Source organism: Rhipicephalus sanguineus, chromosome 9 (assembly GCF_013339695.2).
Source record: "Rhipicephalus sanguineus isolate Rsan-2018 chromosome 9, BIME_Rsan_1.4, whole genome shotgun sequence".
NCBI lineage: Eukaryota > Metazoa > Arthropoda > Arachnida > Ixodida > Ixodidae > Rhipicephalus > Rhipicephalus sanguineus.
Window position 1 is genome coordinate 53,089,156 of NC_051184.2, and position 12,287 is coordinate 53,101,442.

General features: G+C 46.2%; 1 long non-coding RNA gene across 1 annotated transcript; it reads right to left on the reverse strand.

Moving 5' to 3' along the window:
- Positions 1 to 2,106: 2,106 nt before the first annotated feature.
- LOC125759827 (uncharacterized) lies at positions 2,107 to 5,185 on the reverse strand. Its single transcript, XR_007417528.1, has 4 exons — positions 4,943 to 5,185; positions 4,805 to 4,876; positions 2,660 to 2,724; positions 2,107 to 2,290 (listed from the first exon to the last, which is right to left on the reverse strand). It is a non-coding gene; the product is annotated as an uncharacterized LOC125759827 (long non-coding RNA).
- Positions 5,186 to 12,287: the final 7,102 nt, after the last annotated feature.

Consider the following 12,287-nt stretch of genomic DNA (forward strand, 5'->3'; position numbering starts at 1 on the left):
AGTCTGTCGGCGTGGTAGTCATTGATTTTGCTACTTGCGAGCTATCGAGTGTTTGAATGATGGCGCCTGTCAGGCGGAAGGAATTCTGCCCGTCATATTTTGCCGAGCTGGTGGGTCCGATGCGTGCACGTTATGAAGCGAAGATTCAGCATGTGCGATGGAGTTGACCCCTACACGTTGTGCGCCGGTACTGACACGACGACGGACGTGGAGCTGCTACCGGTTACGACGCATGCCGACATCGTGAACTATTTGGTGCTGTGGACGAACCACGTATCGCTCACCGAAATGAAAGCTTACATGTCACTTGAGGCTCACAACTACTTCACCAGTGGCCGTGTGAGCGGCGTGACAGCAAAGCGGCTGCCCTCCAAGCGCGTCATCGTGTTGAGCGAGGTAAAGTAATTCAGCAGGCGCCTCTTCACTGAAGTGATCGTCTGCATCGACCATTTCAGGCGAAGGATGGTCAACCTCTGCCGGCTGAATGTTAGCTGCGTTCGCGGCTGTGGCCACCTTTCTTTTCTTTTTTTTTTTTGCCAGCCGATTTTTGGCGCGCTTGTACCGAGAAGTAGAGTTAACGCCCGGTGCTGTGCAGTTGCTGTATCCCAAGTGTTGGCTCGGCACCCAATCCGGGTTTGTGTTGTCCATTAGACTCGCTGGCTGTCCTGCAAATTACAAAACATCAACAGTGAAAACCTGGCGCGCTGTTGCATGTGAAATTGCGACATCCGCGCGAAACGGTCTCGTTACAAGATGTTACGAACAGCGCAAAATTACAGAAGGCACTCGCGATCATTAGCCCGATGTGAACGGCATTTTCAATGCACGGTACAAACAACACGCATCGAGCATGTTAAACTCAGCAGTTTGGTGCAGACAGTGACATTTTAACTAGATTGCAGTACGCGCGGATCGCAGTCGAAGGTGCCCGTTAAGCAGCAGAAGATCCGGAACGGGCTCGAACGCGACCCGGAGAGCTTCTGCGAGGTTTAAACCGCTGCACACACAGCGACGGCTGGGTTGCAGGCGATTGTAAGCGGTGGCGTTAATTTTTTGAAGTTTTCGCTTCATCCTGTTTTGCTTACCTGAGATGAAACACTTTCGTGCGGTCGCATTGCCGAGTTATCACTTTCGGCAATCGGTAGAGCCCGGTTCTTGGCTCCAGGTCCATTTTCTGTGCGGCAGACGTGCTTCTCGCACTGCAGCCAGTCATCGCACACATCGGCATTGCGACGCCGCGCTGTTACTGAACCCGCACAACGCGAAAATATCGGACCTGCACACGCACCCAACGATAACACCGCGCTAGCAGTTCACCATCATGGCGGCCACCTATCCCACAAGCCCCAGTTGTGACGTCCGTGAAAACTATGTATTCGGGCGGTTCTGCTACGCGTCCCCGTGACCTTGTCGGCATAGGGAAAAGCGGAGGAGCCGACTTACCGTAGCCGAGGCGCCTGTGCCGGCCTGTACTGTACCGGCCACCCTTATGAAAATGTGAGATGAGTTCAAAAAGAAAGTCTAATGACTTCTGACATTTCAGTCATTTGACGCTCTAATGTGTCCCTTCAGAATTTTGTAATGTATTTGAAATGCCATTCAAAAACATATTGGCCGATCATTCTGATGCGTATTAACATGTGATAGTCTGATGCGGATTAACATGTGATAGTCTGATGCGTATTAACATGTGATAGTCTAGTGAGCATGAAACGACCGTTGACATCAACACTCATTTGATTCTCTAATGTATTTCTTCAGAATTGTTTTAATGTACTCATAATGTCATACAAAAACATATTGGCCACCGTCATTCTAATGTGTCCTTATGAGTGACTTTCTGGTGAGTATGAAACATCCTGTTTGCAATGACCCTCGGCCAAGCTTGTGCTTCGTGGCCAATAACATTCATAACATTCCTGAAACAGAACTATTACAGTGCATGATAAGATTGATGATATGTCCGGATGATAGTACGGAATCACATATTAGTTGTGCCTGACAATGTGTTTGCTGGTTGATACACATGCAGCCAAGCATCATACGAAAGTGCATGTATGCACCTTCTACAACACTTGTGCTGTACAAAGACATTTCTCAACAAAAGAAAATGGATAAAAAAATTTATTGACTGGGAAACATGCAGAGGTTAAATGAAAGAAAAATATGGTGTACACCTGTCATATCTTCGTTTCATTTAATCTGTCTACTTAACATTGATGACAGATTGCTTTTGATGCGCAGGGTCCTTGTAGGGAATCCATGTATGGTGTATCCATGCATGTGTATCCTGCACGAAAGATCGCAGTAAATATATAAGAGTTGCAAAGAAAACTTTATCCAACACATCGTGCACCTTAGAACACTTAGATGTACTGCCAAGGCCCCGTGCAGATAGTTGACAAAAAAACACTTTTGTGAAGTTAGAGTTAGTCAAAACTGCATCTTATATCGCATTTCCAATCGAAACTTTCAGCAAATCCTGTTAGAAAACAGGAAAACAACACAGAAGGTCAAGTCCAGCATCAAGTATACATTAATGGAGTTACGTCTGAGTCTTGTTTCTTTGATCTTAGAATTCCCTCAAAAAAGGTGCAATAAGTTCATGAGCAGGCGCAACATGTCCAAGCTTTTTGTAAAGATTGAAACAAATGCCTACCATAAAATATAAACTCGACCAGGCTCACAGGTAGAACGCTCCCATCTTCTTCTGCAAGCTGTCGTCTGCTTCAGTTCCACGAACAGGTGAGATCACCGGGTACATATGTAAAGGATACCAGAAAACATTCATGAGTTGGCGCACCACACAGACCTTACAGCTCACACACAATACATACAATGTATTCAGGCAAGTCTATGTTTATATACCAGCAAGGGCCTTGAATGACGGACTCAGATTGCGCTATAAGAACAGGTATAACCTGAGCAACGGCTCATGGCAGACAACTGTAATGGTGCCATTGCAAGCCGAACTTTCAGAAACTTATGTACTTAGTAAACACTATGTGGTTGGAGAACGCAGATTACCATATAGGTCATTTAAATGACAAAAATTACATCAGCTTTGCTACACAATATAAAATGCATAAATTGATAAAATAAGAGTATGTGTGGCCCATGTGCACACTCCATAATGCCGAGCTTTACATATTGTATTATATGATGAATTTGAGCCGTTTAGGAAAGTAATTCTAGTCGTGTCAAAGCCAATCAATGCCTGGAATATCAGTTTGAATTTGTAGTGCTGCAAGCCATAAAAAAAAACCGTTAACCACTTTTGTCAGCCTTCTGTAAACTTCTGCACACATAGTTACATATGAGAATTTAGATTTGTTTCCCCTAATATTTACTTCATAAAATTAAAGTAGCACTCTCACAATGAATGCTACGTCTCAGTCGCACAACCTGCAAATAAGAGCGCTTTTTCAGTTTCATGCTGCCTTAAGAAAAGCTCACAAAAGAAACATGAACTTTAGATAAGCACATAATTGAGGTGTGCTTTTGCCACCCCAGCACAGTGGATAAAAAGCTCTTGGAACAGTGCTGCTTAACCATTACAACAACTTCTGTTAATATAAACCAGTATGCTTCAGGAAACAATATAACGACGAGAAAAATATTTCACATCATTTTTCTCAAACACAAATATTGCAACAAAAGGCACCTTGCCAAACGCAACTAACTAGCATATTTGTCTAGAATTGGTAATTATAAACATGTTGTGCTACTTCAAATTAATGTACACATGGTGTTAGTACCAGAATATAACGTAATTCACTGACTTGTATTATCTTCAAGTGGGTTCACCCAACGCAAGTTCGTTCGATTTGCATTCATCATGAATTACCAACTCGCCCAACAATCAATCCTTCTTCGTTTCTCGTAGCAACGACCTTGCACAGTCAGATTAAAATCCTAACCATAGTGCAACTAACTTCTAACAAAAACAAGCGCGGTGCAGTAGTCGCGGAGAAAGCCACAAACACACGCCACTGCAGAGCACCGCAGCGTGTTTTTATATCTTCCTCCCCGCGTACTACATGCCAATTATTACTGAGTTTCCTGAACAGTTACTTCATTTGTACCTGCATCATGAGAAGGCTAGGCGATGAACGTTATGTTTAAAGCAGTTCTATTTCCGAAGTGATAAGCCATCGCACAAGTAGCTTCAGGCGATGATCTCGTGCAGTATACAGCTGTAGTCGATTTCAATAACTTTCGACGACGCTAAGAAGTTTATTTACAGAATCACAACTGGGCTACAAAAAATCTTGCAAATTATTCTTCCTTCGGTTTGCGATCGCTTCTGAGCGGCAGAATCCAAGAACGGGCCACTTTCTCCTCTCGGTCGCGGCCCCGTCAAGTCTAGGGGAAAGGGCCATGCTCTCAAGTACTGCAGTCCTCCCCTCCCCCCCCCCCCCCCCTCCGGTCCCTTACGCCCAAAAGGAAAACGCGAGTGCGGCCCTCCCTGCGACACATACATCGCGCAGACGTCCCCAAGGTCACCCAGCCTTCGGGTAGAGAAGCGGCAGCGGCGCTTTTGTGTGCCCCCTCCACCCTCCCACGCCAGCAAGCGGGAAGCGGGTGGGCCGAGCGACAGGCATTCTTGGAATAATGGAACAACAGCCAAGGAAGAAGAGCGCCATGACAAGAAACGCTTGCGTTACAGAAGCGAGCGGAGTATCGCGCAAAGCAACGCGCCTTCATCCACCCGTTGCAGTTGTAGGTAGTGAACGCACATGGTGAATGCTTCATACAACCGTATAAAGTGCACAGAAAGCATTGAGCATAGCGTAAAACATACCTGTCTATCATCCTTCCTCTGACCATCATCCCCGCAGAGTGAACACACCGCCAAGACGATCACACTCGGTTCCTGCGTAAAAGACGTCATGTAATGAAGTAACCTAGCTGTGTAATTCAGAAATATTCTAGAACTTACCAAAATCAGGCATCCACTGTGCACTCTTCAGCTTTACAGTCCACAATGTACCGTACACTCCACTCGGCGACAGTCTTGTAAAAGGCTACTGTACGTCCGCACTCGCCAGTCACGAGACTAGGACCTAGATCGTCTTGGAAGGTACACTTGATATTGAATCACGTAACCAACGTGCATAAACGATAAACGAGGTAACGAAGCATTGTAGAACACAGCATGGCACACACACAAACCGCGCGCACCCGTCAAACAACTAAAGCGCCCCCAAGGACAAGGGAAGGCTATGGGGGCGGAGCTACTGCACATGTATTGCTCCGCGAAATAGTCCGGTTCGGCGCGCGTTTCGAATTTAGTTTTGATTTGTGAACCTTCCGTACCTCCTGTGACGGCCATTTCATTATTCGAGCGGCCACCGCAGGCTTATACAGCCATTTGCTAGTGAAATTCGTCAGAAGCTCCCTCGGCGAGTCGTCGGGAAAGCTGGAGGGTGACGAGCGCTCACTTGAAGACGAAGGCGCTATTTTGACTGTGAGGTGCACGTAGAAGGTGGGACGTTTTCACAAGTGCAAAAACGCGAAATGACGCTGCATAAATCAAAACAAATATAAATATCTCCTTGGTGCGCGCTGACCCTCTCTTCAAACAGCGCTCCGTAGAAAATAAAGCAATGTTGTTGTTTTTATTTTCACGCAGAAAACACAACGCAATTGTGGGACTATAATCTTCAACGGTAGCACACGCGTAGTTCGGCTCTCTAGCCTTCCCTTCATTGCCAAGTGTTGCAACTGCTTGCTTACACTAAGATAACTCCATAAGTGGCAGTAGTGTCGTTTCACTGTACATAAAAAAAAGTGTACTTATGGCTATTTTGACACCCATGTGTGCATGTTGGGAATGTGTTATGGCTGTTCGATTTTGTTATACAACTCTACATTTTGTTTGGGGGAAATGAAAGAAGTTAGAAATGGGCAGTTTTCAAACTCGCATCCCAGACGACGGTCATCTCTGAGTCCTTACTTAAAAGAAATGCTTTTTGTTTCAAGTTATTGCCCTCTCCCGTGGATAGAAAGAGGTAGGGATTATGATGGGAGGAGGAAATGGGTAGGATGTGATATAGGCGACACCCAACGTTGCACACAGAGGAGGTGAATGGGACAAGGAAGGAGTGAAGGGAGAGAGGAGTTGACGCCGTGGAGAACAGAAGAGAGTCGCGTGCAGACGACATTACGAGGGGGCGGGGCGGGAGAAGGATGTACGCGACGTTGGGCCAAATCGAACTTTGCTTGTCGGCTGCTTCTGACCAGCGTTGCAACAGCGAGGAGAGATAGAGACAGTAGTTTGAGGTTGGGAAAAACGCTTGTCCGCGTATCTTTGCAACCAACAACATTCTGTTTTGGACATATATGTAAGTGCATCATGCATAAGAACAGTCCCTAATTTTTATCACAACAATAACGAACTTTTTTTTCTGTACGTCACCCATTGTCCACAGTTCCAATTCTTCTCCGCCCCCCAAAATCCTTCACGACGCCGTGCGGGTAATCCCCACTCTCCTCCGTTAATTTCTACTGGACAAATGGGCAACACGGGCCCCTGAGCGAGTGTTCGCAGTGTCACTTGATCATATCTGTTCATATTTGCATACGTGATCGACTCATGCCTTTTAAAAATAAGGAAATGCTTACTTCTATATATACGGCAGGTAATATAATGAACCTTGCTGCGGTCGTCCGCAATTCTTCGATCGCCGGTGCATGGGCGATATATGTAAAATATTTACGCATTCTACTGAAACACGATATTTGTGTACATTGCAACACAAATTGTTTATTGCGTGTCAGGGGCGTAGCCAAGGGGGGGGGGGTTGGGGGGGTTCAAACCCCCCCCCCGAAATTTTTCAGTTTTGCTTGCGTATATATACATGCACACATACAAACGCACGCACGAACATACATAAAGTATGGTTGAACCCCCCCGAAAAATATTTCTGGCTACGCCCCTGTTGCGTGTAGTCTCTGAAAGACGAACTTGTCTATTGTGATAAACTGATTTTACGGAGGCGATTAAGGCTATTTAACTTCTTTGTTGTGATGCGCGTTTTGACATTAGGAACGGCAACTGAAAGTCTGAACACTTCAGTCACCAGAAATTAAAGTGCACATGGTCATTTGACTCTCTGATGTACACTTAATGTTAAACGACATTAGGCTTTGCATGTCTAATGTCTGTCTAGTGACTCATTAGGAGCGCACTTAGTCGACATTAGACACTCAAGACTCATTTTCATAAGGGCACGCAATGCTTTGTGAGGCACGCTGTTGCGAATGTTCAAACTAGCAACTCTTACGTATGTTCCCGTGTGTTTTTGTATGTGTCATGTACACACACACACACACACACACACACACACACACACACACACACACAAACAAACAAACAAAGCTACTTTCGCGTTAGCCGAACAGAAAAGTCACCGAGGTAAAGAAAAAAACGCCAGGCCTGCGCTAAAACCGCAGCACAGTCACAGCGAAAGCTGGAAGAGCGGCGTTTCTAGAGCCCGTTAAGCTCTCTTGGGGCTACAATACAAGTACACTAGAAAGGTATCCACTACGCCATAAATCACAATTTTTGTGAAGTTTGGAAGCACCTACTAAGCCATTATTCTTCATTCTGCGGAGAAGCGAGGCACCAGCTATACCTCTGTAAGGCATTATGTGATCTTTGTTCACGTGACTACTGATGACGACGAAGAATTATGGCTCAGCCCTTTGTAATGGGTTGGAATATTTAAACGGCCCACCAGTTATGTAATTTGCATTGGGTGCCGCCCGCTCGCTATTTCCCTCTCCCGTCATGCTGTATAACATACGTTGACGTGGGAAAGAGACGGGGGGGGGGCGAAGAACTTTACTGAGACCCCGAGGAAATGGATCATGCGCTTATGGGCTTCCTTGGCAACCAATACAAGTGCCCTTGCGAGGAACCCACTACGCTATAAATCATTGTAATTTTACTGAGACGCAGAGGAAGTGGATCATGCGCTTATAGGCTTCCTTGGCAACCAATACAAGTGCACTTGCGAGGAACCCACTACGCTATAAATCATTGTAATTTTTGAGAAGTATGGCAGCAGGCACTCTGCCATTTTTCGTCATTCTACGGAGAGCGTTGGTACCTGCTCAACCCATGTAAGGCAATATGCGCACTTTGTTGATGCTGTGCCTGATGACGATGAAGAATTATGGCAGGGTCCTTTGTAATGGGTTGGAAGCATTCAACAACCTACTCGTTGCGCAATTCGCATTGTGTGACGCCTGGTTACAGAATTCGCGTTGTGCGACGCTTGGTGCTTATTTTACTCCTCTACTACGCTACATTGCATATGCTAATGTGGTTCCTTCCCGACATGAAGCCTGTATAGGACCTTTTTGCAAAGCAGTTTCAAGCACCGGCATGGCTCAGAGGTTGAATACTGGGCTCCCACGCAGAGGGCCCACGTTCGAACCTCGTTCCATCCTGCAATTTTTTCTTATTTCGAGCGATACTGGTTGACACCGGCGGCGGCGGCGGACAACTACGGCGCCAAAAACGGCCGGTGAAATGATCTCATAACAGCTTTCGCTGTAAAAAAATGGCGCGCTCAGGGGCGTAGCCAGAAATTTTTTTCGGGGGGGGGGTTCAACCATACTTTATGTATGTTCGTGTGTGCGTTTGTATGTGTGCGTGTATATATACGCAAGCAAAACTGAAATATTTCGGGGGGGGGTTTGAACCCCCCAACACCCCCCCCCCCCCTTGGCTACGCCCCCGGGCGCGCTATTTCTTCGCGGTGCCCTCACAAGGGGTGGTGCTGCTCACTTCGTCCCGGCCGAGCAGGACATCGAGCGAGCTCAACTCCTGTACCGGCCACGCAATGCTTTGTGAGGCACGCTGTTGCGAATGTTCAAACTAGGAACTCTTACGCATGTTCCCGTGTGTTTTTGTATGTGTCATGTACATATACATATGCAACATTTAAAAATTTCTGGGGCTACACCAATGGTGGCTCTGATAGAGTACACCGCTGGCTATGCCAATGTTGTAAGGGATTGTCCGCATTCAGGGAGAACGCCTCATTAGTATTTCAAGATGGTAGAACTTCACCATTCCTTTTCCTTTGCAGGCAAAATGTGTCTCATGATGATGGGAAGAAATGAAGCAAAAAAAAAGTTTTTTGGATTATCCTTAATTGAACTCACGAACACTATAATGAGGCGTTTTTCGTGAAACTTGCAGTACCCTGCACATAAAGGTCAAAATCTTAGCAAATCACTTTTGGCATTGTAACCAACGCAGACGAACACGTTTAGCGAGACGTTGAGCAGGTGCCACTTTTGGCAGCATGCAGCTACATGGGAAAGGAAAGCATCACAGACATTTGGAATTGTACATAATACATTGGTTATCTTGAGCAATGTTGGCAACATCACACCTGCATTGTACTTTGAAATCACAAAGATATCATTTTACAATTAGTCCTTATCAAGCATTGAATAATTTATTTGAGTTATTTTTCAAGGCCTGCTATGGAGCAAGGTCACAAATTCTTCCAATTTTTTTCACGGCAGTTATGAAAATTTGCTGGCAATCCGTGATGGCAGAGGTTTCAGGCACAAAAAAAAAAAATGGTTTCAAGCTTGCCAAAGTTATTCAACTAGGTCATACTTTAAATGATATAGTGTGTTAATGCGGGATTGTTGGTACATACTGAACTTCTGAAAAACAGCGCTAAGACGTCCATAGACCTGCTCAAGAAAGAGCATGAGTATCTTGATCATTCAATAATCTTTGCGCATGTGCCGTTAAGAGTGCTTTCTTCATATCGTTTTTGTTCTTGTTTTTCTGAGAGTATATATTCCGGTACGGCGAAATGCAACTCGTTGTTAGTCAGCACGTGGTCTTGTTGCTTCTATCTATTTCCAGTCAATCTGCCCCCCCCCCCCCCCCCTCCTCCCCCTGCATGCATGGGACAGAGGAACCAATCACAACGCTAGAGGCCGCAGAAAGTGAGCGAAGCACCGACGTGCTAAACCACCGTAATCCCGCGCGGTGAGCTCCCGCTGCGCACGAATGGTCTTGGGCCCCAGCGTAATGGCGGCGAAGTTACACTTTGGTTCTACCCCGTGAGCGCCTTGCCGTGTGCAGCGCGTACGCTTCCGACATTTTATAGGTTTTATGTTCGCGCGCTCGCCGACTGCGAAACTTCGGCCCAGTTCCTGTCTTTCTCGTCGCGTGGTCTTTAGCGGCTGGCTCCCATAGTCCCTTTAGTATCTCGTGCGTGCCGCCAGCAGCTATCGACAAATCTGTCTTTTGACACCCGGTTGAGTGAATGGCGGGGAAGAGGACCGAAACGCAGTGATGCCTGTTTCCGTTTGGGCAGGCATCCCTTCGACACATGAAAGTTATCTCCGTGGTTATCGGTGTAGAATTTTTATTATATAGCTCAGTTCGACAGCCGCCGCGCCGATAATGTCTTTCGTGGAATAAACGGTATACGCATAGATCTAGCGCTTCATTCTTGTTGCAACCGCTGAGCCTGCCCTCGCTTCTACGACCTCGGTTGACTTTGTTCCTGTTTGTGTACAACACGGCAATACCCTCACGCGCTGATGGAACGGCTCTTCAACATCACCAACGAAGTGCTGACGAGAAAACAGGTTCGTCTGTCGGATATCAACATCGAGATACAACTCCTGCTGAGTGCGTAAGTTGCGAATATGTATCCTAGACATTATTTTCTACTCTCACTGCAATACTGAACCAGCATTCACTAACCCCTATGTATTGTTCCGTTCGATGCGGTTTCCAGTGCAAAAAACTTACTTATACTGGTGCATGTGTTGAAATTTCTATCTGAAGTGCAGTATTCTGACTACGCATTTGAAGACTGACGTGGAAAGTGCCCCCATGCGTTGCACTTGTAATGTAATAGACGAGCACGAAAGTTGCAGTTAGACATACCTATAGTATGGCCGGTGTAAAGTCCCTAGATTTTAAGAATCTAGGGACTAGGCCGGTGGTCTCTTAAGAAAGTTAGTCTAGGAGCGTTTCTTTCGATTGCTTTTATCTACGTATAACCTGCTGCCGGTGGCGACAAGTTCGTATAATATATATATATATATATATATATATATATATATATAGCTGGATGTGAGCTTTAAACTGCTCCCTTTATTTCGCCTCAGGTTGATCCGGCACTATATTTTGATTAAAAATTCAAACGTAACATTAATATAATGACACGTTCCAATTTTCGAAATGTAACTGGAACGAGTTCCCTATGCATTAAAGGAACTTGGAACGGGAACTGGCTTCAAGATTGAGAAGGAACGGGATTTCGTTCCTGTTTTAGAGGAACGTGTAGTACAACACTGCTCGCCGCCGTCGCTTCGCAGCCATTCCCGGTTGGGCTAACTGTAGCCTCCTTCGCATTTTTAGTGGACCAGTGGTGGGTAGTGGGATTTGCCCAATTTCTGTGGCACATACCCGTTGATGACGACAGTTTTCTGTTGACCATGGACATTTCACGGCCGGCAAATAATCCCCTGTACGATGTGGTCGATGGCCGACGGGTGTTCAGGTCTCGCATCCGTTCGCTCCACTTTGCCACTTATGTGAAGCCCATGCAGGGCTACCCTTGACCACATGGCTGGGGGCTGTAAAGAATAACCCGGGCCAGCTGGTAGTGAGAGCCGTGGACACGGTGAAAGCCTATGCAGTGGTGGTAGTATACTATTTGGAGCAAGAAAAAAAAAAAAGCTGCTTTGGAGCAGAAGGAGCTGTGTTTCGGGGCAGGTTTGGAGCTGAAAATATCGTGTTTTGGAGCAGACAAAACGGGAGTTTGGGATCACTTGGAGCAGTGCAGTATAGTAAGACTAACTTTCTAGCGCATGTTCTCATCAGTGGGTAAATGGGAAATGCTGCTCTAATGCAAACAAGGAGAAAAGACCAGCAGTCATCAATCAGGCTGCTCACACGAAATTGTGTCACTAGCTGGCTTCACCGGAACATACAAGATGTGCATTGCGGCAGGCACGTAGCCAGAAAGTTAGTCTAGGAGCGTTTCTTTCGATTGCTTTTATCTACTGGCCCAAGGCTCAAGGCCCAAGGCCTAATTATTCGAAAGAAAGTCTTTTCATGGTAAAAAGAAAAAAAAGTTGCCCGGGAATATAAAAGGCTGGACGAATTTCGGGGGGGGGGGGGGGCCGGCCCCCCCCCCCTTGCCTACGTGCCTGCATTGCGGTGAAGCTTAGTGGTTAATTGACGTCTCCTCAATATTTCCGAGTGGGGGCAGGGTGACAGCCCA